The following is a 15,316-nucleotide window of genomic DNA, read 5'->3' as shown; positions in this document are numbered from 1 at the left end:
TAATCCCAGCACTCACACTGCTGAGCAATAGAAGACACGGTCTTCCTCTCCTACCCAGCAAGTCCAGGGCCAGCTTGGGATGCACAGGATATGTTCTCAAAAACAGTAACAATTTCATGAATGACTAGCTTTTCTACATCAAGTAAATTTCTTTGTGAATGCCTGCATTGAACTAGCAAGTCCTGTATGTCTTTAAAGATACACTTTTATTTGTGTGTGTGAGTTTGTGTGTGTGGTGTATGTGATGTATACATGTGATATGTGTGTACAATGTGTGGTTATAGTGTGTATGTGTGTGTTGGGGATGATGTGTGTGTGTAATGTATATGGGTGTATGTGTGATGTAGGTGCATGTGTCTGTATGTGTGTGCTTGGATGTGCCTGTGGTGTGTGTGTGTGTGTGTGTGTGTGTGTGTGTGTGTGTACCACATGTGTGAGAGTGCCTGTGGGTGCCAGATGAGGGTGTTGGATATCCTGGACCTGGAGTTATGGACAGTTATGAGTTGCCCACCACAGGTTTTGGGAACCAAACCAGTGTCTCCTGAAAGAGCATTGAGTGTTCTTCATTGTTGAGTCATTTCTCCAGCCTACCTATCAACTTTTGAAATGATTTACACTTTTCTTACATGTAGCTAAATTGCTCAACCTTTCTGAGGTTCCTTTTACTAATCTTTACAATGCCATTTGTAATAATGTATATCATACCCACAGATTTGCTACGATCATCAATTGGATGCTATGCAAAAAGAACACCATTAAACATTCTTTACCTGTTAGTTAAGAAGAATAAACACTTGAGCAGGACTTACAAACCTTAAGGTATTGATATAGAAGATGATGTATAATAGCATTTGTGTAGAAATATTATTTTTTTAAGACTTTTTGGTACACACCTTTAATCCTAGCACTCAGTAAACAGAGTCAAGGTCTCGGTGAGTTCCAGCCAAAGCTATGTAGTGACACAACCCTTTCTCAACAAGAACAACAAACAAGATGGCACACACCCTTAATCCCAGTACTCAGGAGGCAGAGACAGGCAGATCTCTGTGAGTTCAAGGCCAGCCAAGACGGTTAAACAGAGAAACTCTGTCTCAAAAAAAGCCAAAACAAACAAAAAACCCCAAGATAACAAACAAAAGCCCAACAACAGCAGTTTAAAAAACTGACAGCAAGAAACCCTGATCTTGATGCAATGCGAACATCTGCCTCAAGCCCTGCAGCCGAGTTTTCTCCATCATGTGGGACTGTGGACCAAAATAGACCCTTTCTCTCTGGAGTTATGTTTGCCAAGGATTTTCATCACAACAACAGGAAAAGTCACTAACACACAGTACAAGGGAGGTAGAAAACAGGACTAATACGTACATAAAATTAGGACTAATACTAATTTTTTCCTAATATTTGAGAGGAATGTCTCATATTTTGAGTATGAAAGTCCACTTGGTCAACCATGAAGCCAGGATGAAGGATGTATCACATAACTCAGGAAGAGGGTGACAGGAGCCAACCCACTACAGCTAAGCAAGACAGAATACAATCAAGTAGACAGATTCTACATCATGTTTCAGACATGTTACAACTCATCTGTACATTCATGGACCAGCAACTGGCTCTCCCATAGATGCTACTCTTTCTATTGGGTTTGACCCTTTGTGCCCTGAAGAAGTCCAGCAGCATCAGTCTTTATTGTATTTGTAACCACTGTGAGGAGTTGGGGTCAGGCTAAAGGTACATCATTGATCCAATGGGCATTTGTCCTACTCTCTTTGACCAAGATATTAATTTCAAAAGCAATTACAAAAAAAAAGCTATCCTAAGCAGAATAATGGGTGTTGCAAACCCGAGTAGTGAGTAGTGTTTATGATCCAGTTGGTGATGATCTATCATTTGTTACATTTGTAACCCCCGTGGAAAGGATCTAATAAGATAAAACTGTTTGTTTTCTCCGTTTGTCACACACACATTTATCTGCCCCTTGCTTGTGCTTGCTGGAAGTCACAACTCTCATTATTTTTTAAGTAGAGTCAGTAACCCTTTTGTATTATGTAGAAGCAAACAGCGATCGATATTCAGAGAGTAAAGTGTGTGCAGTATGTCTGCCAATAACGAAGGGGGAAACCAGAGACTGTGAGAAGAGAAGAGGAGAAACAGAGGCAGAGTAAGAACAGGTGTTTCACAGTGGCCAGAGGAAACAGAGGAATGGAAGCAGACACAGATACTGAAGCATCATTTAGGTGCGGGAGAGAATGTTGCAGAAGGATCATGGATTGATGAGGCACCGGAGCACAGGGAAGGGTGCAGGGCCACATGCAGCAGCCGAGGAAATGGGTAGTGAGGAGAATGGCCCACAGATGCTGCAATCAGGTAGAGTCCTCCCTCAGTACTCCCCAAGGAGAGAGACCCAGTCGCTATGCTTACCCATCTAAACCAGCTAATAAGTCTATCTCTGGAGCCTTGTAGGGAGTTTCCACCAACCATAAACCATACACAATGAGCTATAAATAGTTAGCTCTGTACCCCGGGGAGTCCATAGCTCAGTGAGATGAACTATTCATGCTTATGTGTGGAAAAAAGTGTTCAGTGCCTCACAGTGCTCACGTCCCCAGGTTCAAGTTCATTGTGTGCAAGTTTTTATGCACTCAACTTACTTCTGCTTAGTATTTGGCAACTATTTTGTCTCCATTTTAGACTGTCTATATCTTGGTGGTGGTGATGATGGTGGTGGTTCTGCCGGTTGAACCAAGGACCTTGCACAGTCTAGGCAAGCACTCTTCCACTGAGCTATAGCCCCAGCCTAGATTGATCATCTCTTCATAAGGAGAACTAGAAATGGAAAAGGAGGAGGAGAACAATCCAGGGGCTGGGTATATAAAACAGTCACTGGACTTGTGACTCATGCTGTAATCCCATGCCTTAGCTTGTTTCTCTGTTACTGTGCTCAAACATTGAGCAAAAGCAATTTGGGGAAGGAAAGGGTTTGTTTGGCTTACAGGGTACAGTCGATCACTGAAGGACCCAGGGTACCAACTGAAGCAGAAGCTTCGGAAGAACACTGCTTACTGGCATGCTCCCCACGACTCATTGTTTGCTTTTTTTATACAACACAGACCATCTGTTGGATGGAGACACTGCCTGCAGTGGGCTAGGCCCGCCTGCATCAATCACTAATTAAGAAGATGTCCCACAGACAAGTTCACCGGCTGACCTGATAGAGGCAATTCTGCAGCTGACGCAAGTCTGTGTAAAGTTAACAAAACTAACCAGGGCATCCCAGTGCCTGGCGAGGGAAGGCAGAGGATTGCCATTAGTTTGAGGCCAGTCTGGACTACACAGTACTTACAAAACAACCTGGGCCACAGAGTGAGGCATTGTTAAAAGAGTCAGGAGAGAAGGAAGGGGTGTGGGGAGCGTCTAAAGCAGACAGCAGAGATGGGGGGTCTCTTCTGAATCCCCATCTAGAAGAAAGGATCACAAACCTGGGGTGGGAGTGGGGGACACAACACTGTGGGTTGTAAGAAGGAAGCATACGACAGAACCTAACTGTCAATAAATCCTGTTCACATAAGACAAGAGTGCTCCTTATGTAGGCCAAGGTGCTCCACATTGTTTTACCCCAGGAACGCGGAAGGATCTACATGGCTTTGACCTTGACATTATTACCTTGGGAGTACAGTTTTCATTCACAGTGTACGCATGCTAGAACATTCCACTCTTTCATTGCTCGGTTTGCTCACTGAAGACAGGCATTCACACTTACACATCTGTGTTTTGGCTTTCCTTTCTTCCTAATTCCATGTGTTGTTTTATGCCTCAACCAGCTTCACTCTTTCTGTACCCAACTCATCTTTTAGGACTGAACTAAGCTAGACGTAGTGGTACACACCTGTAATTCCAGTACTCCAGGAACTCAGGAATGATGAGTTCCAGGGCTACATAGTCGAAACTGCTTCAAAAAAAAAAAAAAGAAGAAGAAGAAGAAGAAGAGGGGCAGGAGAGATGGCTCAGAGGTTAAAAGCACAGGCTGCTCTTCCAAAGGTCCTGAGTTCAATTCCCAGCAACTACAAGGTGACTCACAACCCATTTGTAATGAGATTTGGTGCCTTTTCTGGCATGCAGGGAATCATGCAGGCAGAACACTGTATACATAATAAACAAATCATATATATGTATACATATATATATATTCTGTAAAATCTCTGAACCAAAGTGATTTGACATTGCATAAACACAATACATATTTACATATTTATGTTTCACTTGAAAAACACCTACTACCTTAAAGTTTTTCCTTTGCACGCTTATTTTTTGTTGTCTGTGTGCCTATATGCACATGAGTGTAGATTCCTGTGGAGGCTAGAGGTAGATATCTCCTTTGGAACTAGTGTTTCAAGCAATTGTGACTCCCCTGAGGTGGGTGCTGGAAACTGAACTTGGGTCCTTTGCAAGAACAGCAAGGCATCTTAACTGCTGAGCCATCTCTCCACCCTTTAGCATTTTATATCACCATCGTGAGTCATTTACAGTTTGAAATATAATTATTCAATTTGTCTGTCTCCCCAGCCAGATCTGAAGATCTTAAAGTCTGTACAATACAAGCCGGTGGTGAGCTGTGGTCTCTTCACTGTCTTGGCAGCTGGATTAATATTTCATTTCGACCTCAGCTCATTTCTGTACTAATGGTTGAGGTTTTGTGCCATGGTAGGCAGGCAAAAGTGGAAGTTTTCAATGTCTCCTTTTTTTTTCTGCAGTAGTTTAAACTGTGCTATTAGCTCATAATTTGAGCAATCACCAACACCCCCACCCCCCACACCCTACCCCTAAGCCCCCCACAGCCCACCCCTGCCTGGTTCAGTTTACCATCACAGTGGAAGAGAGAAACAGGGGCACTAAGTCTTTACTTTTAGAAGACAAAGGTCTGAGTCTAGAAATCCAAACAAGAAATGCTTTGACAGTGCGGTGTCTCCCTCCGCCTGCATCCCCACCCCCGGCACCTTACTTCAGTGTAGACAGCTTCTCCTTGTGTCCTTAGAGGTGAAGTATGGGCGGAGGCGGCAGGGTGTCTGAGATGGTGACAAGCCATCACCCTTCCATGATGGCCTCTTCCATCGCAGCAGTGCAGACAGGTCAGTCATGGTTGCCCAGGAAATGCTGGGACACCGAGAACACAGGAGAAGTGGGTTCAGGTTTGGATAGCCTTGCCCAGAACACCATGAGGATTTTCGTTCTTGAAGCAAATTTTATGCAGCTTCAAAGAGCTGAGGGTGAAGCATCCAGAAGACAAATGGCTCTAGGCTGAAAGTCGGGTTATTGGCTCTGGTTTGTGCCATCTGTGTAGCCGTGAATTCACTGGATTGTGGAAAAGAGCAGTAGGGTGACAGCATTACCTAAGCAAGCAGGGACTTGGGTCAGGTGGAGGAAACAGCCTAGGTGAAGGAAGAATTATCCGAAAGCATGCATGAGAGGAACCAGGAAGGGGCAGTGTCACCTACATGAGGGAAGAGCTTGGCAGAGGGACAGAGGACCCCTAGCATGGTGGGAGATGTGATTTTATGTTGCATTTGGGAGCTCATGGAAGACTTTGATGTTGTAGAATAGTAGGTTAAGATGTTACATTTGTCTATGTTGTGGAACGTTTGTTTTAATGATGCAAAGATATGCTGAATTTTTTGATGCTGCATTTGTTTAACTCTGTGAACCTGTGTTACTTTGCCTGTCTAAAACACCTGATTGATCTAATAAAGAGCTGAATGGTCAATAGCTAGGCAGGAAAAAGGATAGGTGGGGATGATAGGCAGAGAGAATAAATAGGAGGAGAAATCTGGGGAGAAAAAAAATCAAGGAGCAAGAGAAGAAGGAGGAGGATACCAGGGGCCAGCCACCCAGCTTCACAGCAAGCTACGGAGGAAGAAGTCAAGAAAAGTATACAGAAATAGAAAACATAAAAGCCCAGAGGCGAAAGATAGGTGAAATAAAATTTTAAAAGCTGGCAAGAAATAAGCCAAGCCAAGGCCAGCATTCATAAGAAAAAATAAGCCTTCATGCATTTATTTGGGAGCTGGATGGCAGCCCCCCACCCAAGCAAACATTTAAAAAAAACCTACACTTTGTGGAAGTTTCAACGGAGTGGAAAAGTCAGAAGTCAGTGACATAATTGTAGAAGGGTGGGTATTAGAAAGGGAAGTGTGTACCCCTAAACCATCAGAACTCTGCTGAGACCAGAAATCCCAAGTACCAGGCCAGCCTGGCTCACACAGCAAGTCTCATTTACAAAATACAGACACCCAGAAGTTATATGTAGCTATAGGTAGCCTTGAGTGCCATAGGTTTATTAACTGGGGCCCTGCAGAGATGGGGTGGGACCAATTCGAATGTCAGTCCCATAAGAACCACTCTCACAAGGCAGAATCTTTTTAACCAAAATATCTGTGTAATCTATGGTCCAGAGAAGCTGACGTATAAAATTAGTCTTCCCAGGCATTGAATTAAATTTAGATTTATTTGAAAAATATTTGGCATAGTGTGTGTAATGTAATTGATTTTACAGAACCTTAGATTGAATATTGAATTTAATTTCTTGACAAAGCAAGAAATCAGAGCACCCCATATTGATGAACGATTCTATGTGGAAGCCAAAACCGTTGGGAAAAAAAATTAAAAATACAGAGTTAGATGTGGAGGTGCCCACCTGTAATGCCAGCATCTGGGTAGTTGAGGCAGGAGGACTGTGAACTTGAGGCTAGCTTGGGTTACAGTAAGACTGACCTGGGCTGCATACTAGGATGACTGAAGTTCAAGGTCTACATAGCAGGCTTCAGGTCAGTGAGAACAGCATTGTGAAATTCTATCTCAAGAGGAAAGCGATAGAAGCAATGGCTTAGAGGTTAGGAATATTTGCTCCTCTTCCAGTGGCTCCAGGGTTAGCTCCCACACCCACATGGCAGCTCACAATCTGTTGCTCCAGTTCCAAGGGCTCTGGCATCCTCTTGTGGCCTCCCGGAAAACCAGGCACATGGTGCACATACATACATGTAGGCAAGAATGCATGCACATAACATAAAGAGAAATAAGTAAACCTACGGCAAAGAAAGGGTGGGTTGTGTTTCTGGTTGCTTCATTTGTTATCATGCCATTCTGCTTCTCACTTTGTGGAAGTTTCCAAAGTTTCAAGACACTTTGTTTTTAAAGGTAACATATGCCAAGAGAAAGGAAGAACAAGAGATGAAACACCAAACATCAGTCATAGATCCAGAAAAAAGCTAGGTCAGCATCTCCCAGATGCTTCCCAACTTTGATAAGGTCTTAAAGACAGATTGCTTCCAAATTTGCAGGTGCCATGATTTGCATAGCTAAGCCCAGTAGGCAACTGAGAAGAAAACAAATGTTTTCTAGTCTTAGCACAACATATAGGAAAGAAATATGAACAAATAATCAACTGTATGAATATTTGAATATTCCAACAACAAAGAGTAGCCTGGTTTCAGATTATCAATAATTCAGAGTGTTCTATCCATTCATTAAATTAATGTCTCTCATTAATGTGATAATTCCTAATTGTTTGTCAACATTTTACTACCACGAGTAAAAAGTTTTTATAATGTAAAGTAGTGTTACCAAAGCAGGAACAATGAAGGCCGGCCAGTGGCGGTGCATGCCTTTAATTCCAGCACGGGAGGCAGAGGCAGGGGAGTCTGCAAGAGTTCTAGGACAGCCAAGGCTGTAGAGAAACCCTGCCTTCACACACACACACACACACACACACACACACACACACACACACACACACGTCAAAACTGAAGTTTTGTCGTCTTGTGTAATTTCTGAGTGAAGCGGTCACACAAAACCCAGAAGACGAGAGTGGAGCACACACTTCATAGACAGGCCTGAGATCCTTTATGACTGTTACAGCAAGGCTTTAATTGTGCTCTCCATGCACGGGTGGAGTAGAGCCGGGCACTACAGTATCATCTGCCTGGTGTTGGTATACCATTTAATAGTCCGGAATGTGAGTACAAGAAATGCTTTAACTTTAAGAACCCTCCCCTCTTATGTGAGCAGGTAGGGGATATTGCTAACTTGGTAGTGTTTGCCTAGCATGGGGAGGCTTGCTTGAAACAGGTGCACACCTGTAATCTCAGCTCTTTGCAGGCCAAGGCAGGTGGACTGTGAAACTTCAAGCTAGCTAGTGCTACCTATGGAGATCTTGTTTCAAAGAGGGAGGGAGGGAGGGAGGGAGGGAGGGAGGGAGGGAGGGAGGGAGGGAGGGAGGGAGGGAGGGAGGGAGACAAAGACAGAGAGAAAATCCTAGATCTTTTTTCTTGCTTAGAGATGTCTTTTTCATTCCGACCAGCAGATGGCAGTATTTTATCTTGTTTAAGTATTTGTAATCGCAGCTTTGTTTTGAGTCCTCCAGGAAAACAGGGACTTTTGAGAGAGAGGTTCACCTTACATTCTCTGATCTCCCAAACTCTTTCAAACTCCTGCGCGATTTCCCTTTTACTTGTTTGTTGCAGATAATTGTTATTAGTTTTGTAAATAGGAAACCCCTACTTTATTTCTTTTTTCTATTTTTGACAAAGTTACACTTTGAGGTCCAGCCTCCAATCCTCACCACCACATTTATCTTCTTTAACTTTATTCCTTAACATTTCTTTTTCCTGAAAAAGTCAATGACTATCAGAAATTATGAAAATAAAGTTTCATGTATTCAATTGTAGAGAGCAGAGTTAAAGATTTGAGGATTTTCCCTTTCCCAACAAAAAGGTGAACCCTGCAACCCTGAAATCTCGACTCCTGTCTCCAGTCTATTGATGGCCTTTGATAAAATTTTTTCCTATAGTTGATTGATGAGTGAATTGCAGCCAGCACACAGACTGCTATCTCTTGTACCTGTGTAAACATCACAAAGATGGTGGTTTGGAAGGTCTCAGCTCTTCGTAACACCATAAAGAAATATGAAGAAAGGGAAAATCAATACACAAATGGCCTTGAGTTCTGCAGAGCAAGTCCCAGCCCATTCTGGCCTACACAGCAATTATCCCAAAAACATAAACAAGGACAGAATATGGAGAGACTGTAGTGTATGCAGAAACGGATCCCTTTCAACGCCATCTCCACAAGAGATGTCCCATTTCCATTATCATCATGATCGTTATGATAAAGCAAGCGCAAAAATGTGGCTGTTCAGTGTCCTCCTGTGGTCTTGTTACTCCAAAGCTTACAGAAGATTCACTCGTGTTATTGGCTTAAGTATAAACAGACACAATATCCAACCTACAAGTGCCCCAAACAAAAGAAACGCTCCAGTACCTCCCCTGAATGTATGTACAAGAACAACAGAAAATGCCTCTAATTGGAACTTTCCAAATGCATTTCTCCCCAATTAGAGTCAGTAATGACTCTAAATGGCACTGTCTTGGGGACAGCTCATCAGTTAATTATAAGGAGTTCTCTAAATTGAGGAGGGGAAGAATGATACTCAGTTTTGATCAGTGCAGATAAATATGGCTTGTCATTACTCACTTGATATTTTCGACAGTTCATCAGAGGAAAACAAGGAAAAGAAATAATCGTCTTTTACAAAGAACAGAGATTATGAGAATAGAGCTGAGCATTTACTTAACTCTGTCTCCTTGTGTGGGGTATGTTTTTCACAAACATTCCGTTCCCACGCTCCCCAGAGATTCCCATTTGCTTGCCCAGTTTCTCTTCCATCTGGTCTTCTAAACAAGGGGGAAACAATACAGTAATTCCATTGCTGTAGCTAATAACCTGGGAAAATGGAAACACATTTTAAATTTAATAGTTACATAATTTAGTACATAAGTAAAATCTGAATGTGCCAAAGCTTAACGTCCAGGTAATTTTTTGTCTTCTGGTATCTGTAGCACTCCATGTTCCAGTAACATCTTAAAATTCTGGAATTTACTTGCTGTGTGTGTGTGTGTGTGTGTGTGTGTGTGTGTGTGTATTCCCATCAGCTATAGTTCAAATTTTTCCCAATTTCTAAATATAACATAAAAGAAGCCATTGTTAAAATAGCGTTTTTTCATCTCATTGTTTATCTGAACAATTTTCAGGTTTCGTCTCCCCAGGCGTCTCCGTGATGATTTTCCCGTCTTCTCCCACTTGTGCTGGTTGGTGCCCATGGACTTTCCAGCCCGCAGGGCTGTGTGGTTGTTTCCTGTTGTCAGGCTCGGCCTCTCGGTTGTCTACAATCACCTCCTTCGTGAACTGAAGTTGGGAACCAGGCTCCTGATGCAGAACTGCTTAGAAATAGCCCCTCAGCTTTCCCTATCCCCAAAGGAGTTTGCTGCACATGCCTAGAACTCCTTCCATCTGGCCTCCCGCACAAAGGGCTTATCCCACTTTAACACAAGTCTTTGTTTTATGAGGAGTGTGGGTTCATCTGAGTGAATGCATAGGACATAATAGTCATGTTGCTGGAGAATCAGTTTTTTTTTTTTTCTTCTTCTTCTTCTTTTTAAATACTTAGACTCAAGATGACAGAAACTGCATTTGACTGGCAACAAAGACCAAGGAAGGTAAGGCCTGTGATGATGTCAGATCTGAAGCAGAGCTGAGAAAAAGCTCTTTTCCTGGCCATTCTTACAATACCTGTATTTGTATGGCTTTAGTAAAACAAGGGGAGGTGGAGGCTACATGTATGTTTGTGCAACAGAATAAAAACCTTCCTGAGATGTTGTCTAAAAGACACCAACAGGGAAGCTGTCATGTTTGCAGACTGAGGTACCCTTAAACTTTATTGCAATGTTAATTTTTCAACAGAAAAACATTTATAATTAATGGACTAATGACTTAAATTTCATACATTTTCTTCTTTCAATGTAAACCCAAATGCAATGACAAGAATTCGGGAACCTCATATTTAAGTTAAAAATCTTCCTTTTAAAATGCACGGTTGTCTCCACGTTGACCCAACTGAATTTTCTCACCCTATGAAGTCACACCATCCAATAACTCTTCTTTTCACCACACTCTGGGGCTTAAGAATCGAGGATTTTGTGGTGTTTTTGTCTAATGATAGATCGGAGAAACAAAATCTAATGAATAAATACCAAAGGGCCACAAAGGAGAGAGCAGCAACAAGGAAATATAAGCAGGCATACCCCTCCTCCACACAGCGGCTTGCCTTTTAATGATTTATTTAAAACCGTGTCACAGAATGCTATAGCAAAGACTATGTGGATTTAAGAGTTCTTGTTCTGCTTGTCTCTCAGAAGCTGCCAATCTTGTTACTAAAGTGTTTTTTTTTAAGGTTTATTCTGGCATATTCTTATCAGAATTTAGTAACATCTGAATTTTTTATTCTGTTGCCTGTCCCCGCCCCCCTCCCTGCCTTCCTCATCCCGACCCCCCACCCCAACCTGGCTAAGGCGCTTTCCCCTGCCAGCGGGTGGCCCCCACAGATAAAGTCTGGGTTTGCCAGTAGTGCTGAGTCTTGTAGCAAGCAGCCAGTAAATCATTACAACTGGATCCAATTCCAAACGCAAACTGGCTTCAAAAAAAGGAAACAGCAAGTCCAAATCGCTGCGTTTTTCTTTGAGGAAATCCTGCTGTAGATTGCAGCGTTGGAAAAACAGGCTCACGTTTCCAGTTTCTGTAAAGCGCCACTTCCCCACTCTGAGCGGTTTAAAGGAGTTCAAGCGTTCATGCTGACTCAGTTTGTCCCCGTCGCCAGAGCAGAAGTATGACCCAAATGGTCTGCTGGGCTAACTAGCAGCAGAGGCAAGCTGATGCCCGCTTGGCTGCTTTAGGTTTACCCAAAATACATAAACACTGTGTTGGTCACATCTATGGAGGTATAAATAAATAATGCATGTCTCCAGAAGGAAAAGGCAAACTTAAAATCTCAGGTGATGGTCTCAAGGTCACTGACCCAGGGCAACCCTGGAGGCTGGGGGCATAACTCCTGGTCCTGAGCCCCCCGGAGAAGGTGGGGGGTTCGAGGCTGCCTAGTGGAAGAGCTAGCGTGGACAGTTCTTTTGTACTCCAGCTGGAGTAAAAATGAACGCAGGCTTGCGTGTTGTCATCGCCGGTGACAGCATCCAGCAATGGGTGGAGGGTCAGGGGCGCGCAGCGGTCCTTTCTCAGCAGGGTCTCCCGAGACACCCGCGCAAAGGGTGGGCGAGCACAGCGCCAGGGGACCCGGGAGCCAGAAGCCAGGGCGAGGGGCGCGGAGCCGGTGCGCTCGGGCGGAGGGTGCGGGAAAGCGGGAGCCGCGGGGAGGGAAGGAAGGAAGTAGGAAAGAGGAAGGAAAGGCAGGAGGGGCCGGCCCGGGCGGCTGCAATTTCTGCGGCCGGCCTGGTGGGAGGAGCGGGAGGAGCGGGAGGAGGATCCCGAGCAGCCCGTCAGCAGGCGCGGGAGGTGGGGAGAGCGAGCGGGAGGAGGAGGATTAAAGATGGCCACCAGCAGCTGCGGGAGACGGCCACCAGCCCTCACTTTCCGGGATGTCCCCCGCGGCCCGGCCCGGCCTTGATGGAGAGGAGCAGCCCGTGCAGCGCCGAGGCTGAGGCGGCGGCGGGGACCCGGCGAGGGAGACGACGCGGAGGAGCAGGGACCCGGGCCGGAGAAGGGAGCGGCGGCGGCGGCGTCGCTGCCCCGGCCGCCTAGCGCGGCTGTCGCCCGGCGGCCCCGGCCCCGCAGCTCGTGGACTGCAGCGGGTGCTCGGCCCCGGCCGGCCCGGCCCGACCCGGCCCGGGGGGCTCCCGGGCCCCGCACCCAGGCTCGCCGGTCCGCGGTGAGTGCTGCTCGCCCGCTCGCGGGGCGCTTTGTTCCTGCGGGGCGGAGGCGCTGTCCGCGCGGCCCCGCGCTCACCGCCGCCACCGCCACCGCCACCACCGCCGCCGGGGACAGGCCGCGGCCCAGCCGCTCCCCCACCCGCGTCCTCCGCCGGGCCTGGAGAGGGCGCCGTCGGCGTCGGGTCCCCAGGCGGCCGGCGGAGGGGCGTGCGGGCAGGGGCCTCGGAGACCGGGAGGGGGAGGCGGCCGCCGCTCGGGGCAGGCGGGGGCGTAACCTGGCGCGTCCCGGGATGGGGGGGGCAGGCGGGTCCTCTCGGGCGGACCCTCCGGGTTACCATTCCCGGGTCTCCCCAACCCCCCTCCTCCGCCAGGGCGCAGCGGAGCGCGGCCTCCATCCCTCGGGCGCCGTCTCCAGGGCCGCGGGGCCTCTCCTGGCTCATCCCTCTGTGCCCTGAGCTGGAAACCCTTCCCGGTGGAAAGGACCTGGGATGCTTCTGTCCTGCACCGGGGATGTGGTGGCATCATCAACATTCACGGTTATGGCGGGGTTTAAAAGGCAGCGGTGACCTTTCCGACCGGTTGCATCCGAGATTCTGCGTTTCATTGATTTTTTTTTTTTTTGACGATTTGAGTCCGAGAGACAGAATGTGAGGTCTTCCTTCATAGACATAATAGGATAAAATCAGATCTAGCGTGTTTACCATACGCATGGTTTTTAATGCCTCAACGGTGGCTAAGTGTTTTCTGTGGGAAAATGGTGCTTATGCATATGAAAAACTATTTTTGTTCACTAATAGGCATGGTCGGTCAATACCAAGTGCTTATTATGTTGTCTGAAACCAACCAAAAAAAAAAAAAAAGGACAAAACCTTGTTTCATCGAGACAGCATTATTTCCAGGCTGATATCTAGCAGGTAGATTTAGATCAATTACTTTTCACTATCAAGGTGTTTAGCAAGTAAAAATAACAAAACAGCCAAGGAATGTTGATATACAGAAAAACTGAATGTGGTATGAGTGTATAGGTCTAATAAAAATAAATCCCTTCTTTAAAAAGAAAAATAAAACTTAGATCACGGAACCCTGTAGTGTAATAATTAGCTTGATAGGCTTCTATTTATTTTTTTTGCATTAGGTTTGAGAACTCGTGGTATTTGAAATCAGTATTGTGTGTAATAATACTTCGAACAGTTCTGCCTCCAGCAACTAGAAATGCTGGTTTTTTAAATAGTTTCTTTTCCTTAGTTGAAATCCATTGAAGTAAAAATATGCTTCTCACAGAATTTCTGCACAACTGTGATGTGAGTTAGGAAGCACGAGGTTCTGAAGCAACTTGACAAATCTGAGAGAGAGTTAAATGATGGTGTAATATCCCAGTGTCAGGATTCTGAGCTTGGCAGGCCTCAGCTGTGGACATCCGGCATTCTTAATATTACTAATGTGCTTCGTTCAGCAGGGTCTTGGAATTTCCAGAAATTATCCTCAGAATGTAGCATTTGTTAGTGCACCCCCCCATTTTATATGGGACCGCAAAAATTGTGAACAACTGGACATAATAGTTAAGGAATAAATATCCTGCCTGGGTGTGGTGGCTCACACCTGTTGTCCTAGTACTTGGGAGGCTGAGGCAAGAGAAATAGTTAAGCTTAGTAGTTTCAAGCCGGGCTGAGCACCACATGTGACACCACCTCAAAAAAAATAAAACTTAACATATGTACTTTCCAACTGATTGTATGTAATGTCTGTGGCTGAGAGCATAGCAGTCTGGCACAGTAGTTTTTCATGTATCATCTTTCAGATGCTACAAAAATGTTGATCCCATTGTACAGATGGGGAATTGGGCAGTTTTGAAGTTTAGGACCCAGATGGTCTAAATTTAGAGCCAGTGATGACAGTTGATAGATGTTAAGATGAGTAATTGAGGTTTTATGACATCAGTTAGAAGTGAAGATGTATCTGAAAATCATTGTAACATGGTATTTTTGAGCCATGGGCTTGCAATAACAAGGGCTCAGTGGTAGCGACTTGCTTGGGTGAACAGGTATGCGTACTGCTCTGTAATCACACCCAAAAGCCATCCCTGTTGCATCCTTCCCAGGATCACTCACCCTCTGGGTTTAGTGTTGTCTGTGGTTACCAATTCACCCTTCCCCCTACATATTCATGTTCATTTCCAGTTATGTCATGCATAGATCTGCTAATCTGGTGTTTGCACTGAGTCCCAGCTTCCTTCTGTGCATCTGATACGTTTCTCGTCCATAATATAATTCACACATTAATGACATCTCTGGTGTTTTCAAGTTGGGTTTACTTAGAGATCATCTCCATGCAGTGAAGTTTTCTTATATGTACAGCTGGAATTACAGACAAGCAGAACCTTCATACCACCCCAGAAAGATCTTTCACGTCTCCTTGCTGTTAGTCCTCAACCTTTGGCAACCATTAGTGTCTTCTGTGGAACACCATCCAGATGCATTGTAGAGAAGGTTGCCTTTTGTGTCTTCATGCATTCGGCATCATGCCTGTGTCATACAGCAGTGCTACAGTCATGACTAGTA

General features: G+C 45.2%; 1 protein-coding gene across 5 annotated transcripts in view; it reads left to right on the top strand.

The window, feature by feature from the left end:
• The first annotated feature begins 12,590 nt into the window (after positions 1-12,590).
• The window catches only part of Wdfy3 (WD repeat and FYVE domain containing 3), a 225,667-nt gene continuing 222,941 nt past the window's right edge, over positions 12,591-15,316 (top strand). For all 5 annotated transcript variants that reach the window (XM_040747524.1, XM_040747527.1, XM_040747525.1 and 2 more), the window contains exon 1: positions 12,591-12,757. The gene's annotated coding sequence lies outside the window, so the exon portion shown is untranslated. The remainder of the gene's footprint in view (positions 12,758-15,316) is intronic.

The sequence above is a fragment of the Mesocricetus auratus genome, unplaced genomic scaffold, assembly GCF_017639785.1.
Source record: "Mesocricetus auratus isolate SY011 unplaced genomic scaffold, BCM_Maur_2.0 Super-Scaffold_100006, whole genome shotgun sequence".
NCBI lineage: Eukaryota > Metazoa > Chordata > Mammalia > Rodentia > Cricetidae > Mesocricetus > Mesocricetus auratus.
The sequence above is the reverse complement of the archived record's forward strand: the minus strand, read 5'-3'. Positions and strand labels throughout refer to the sequence as shown.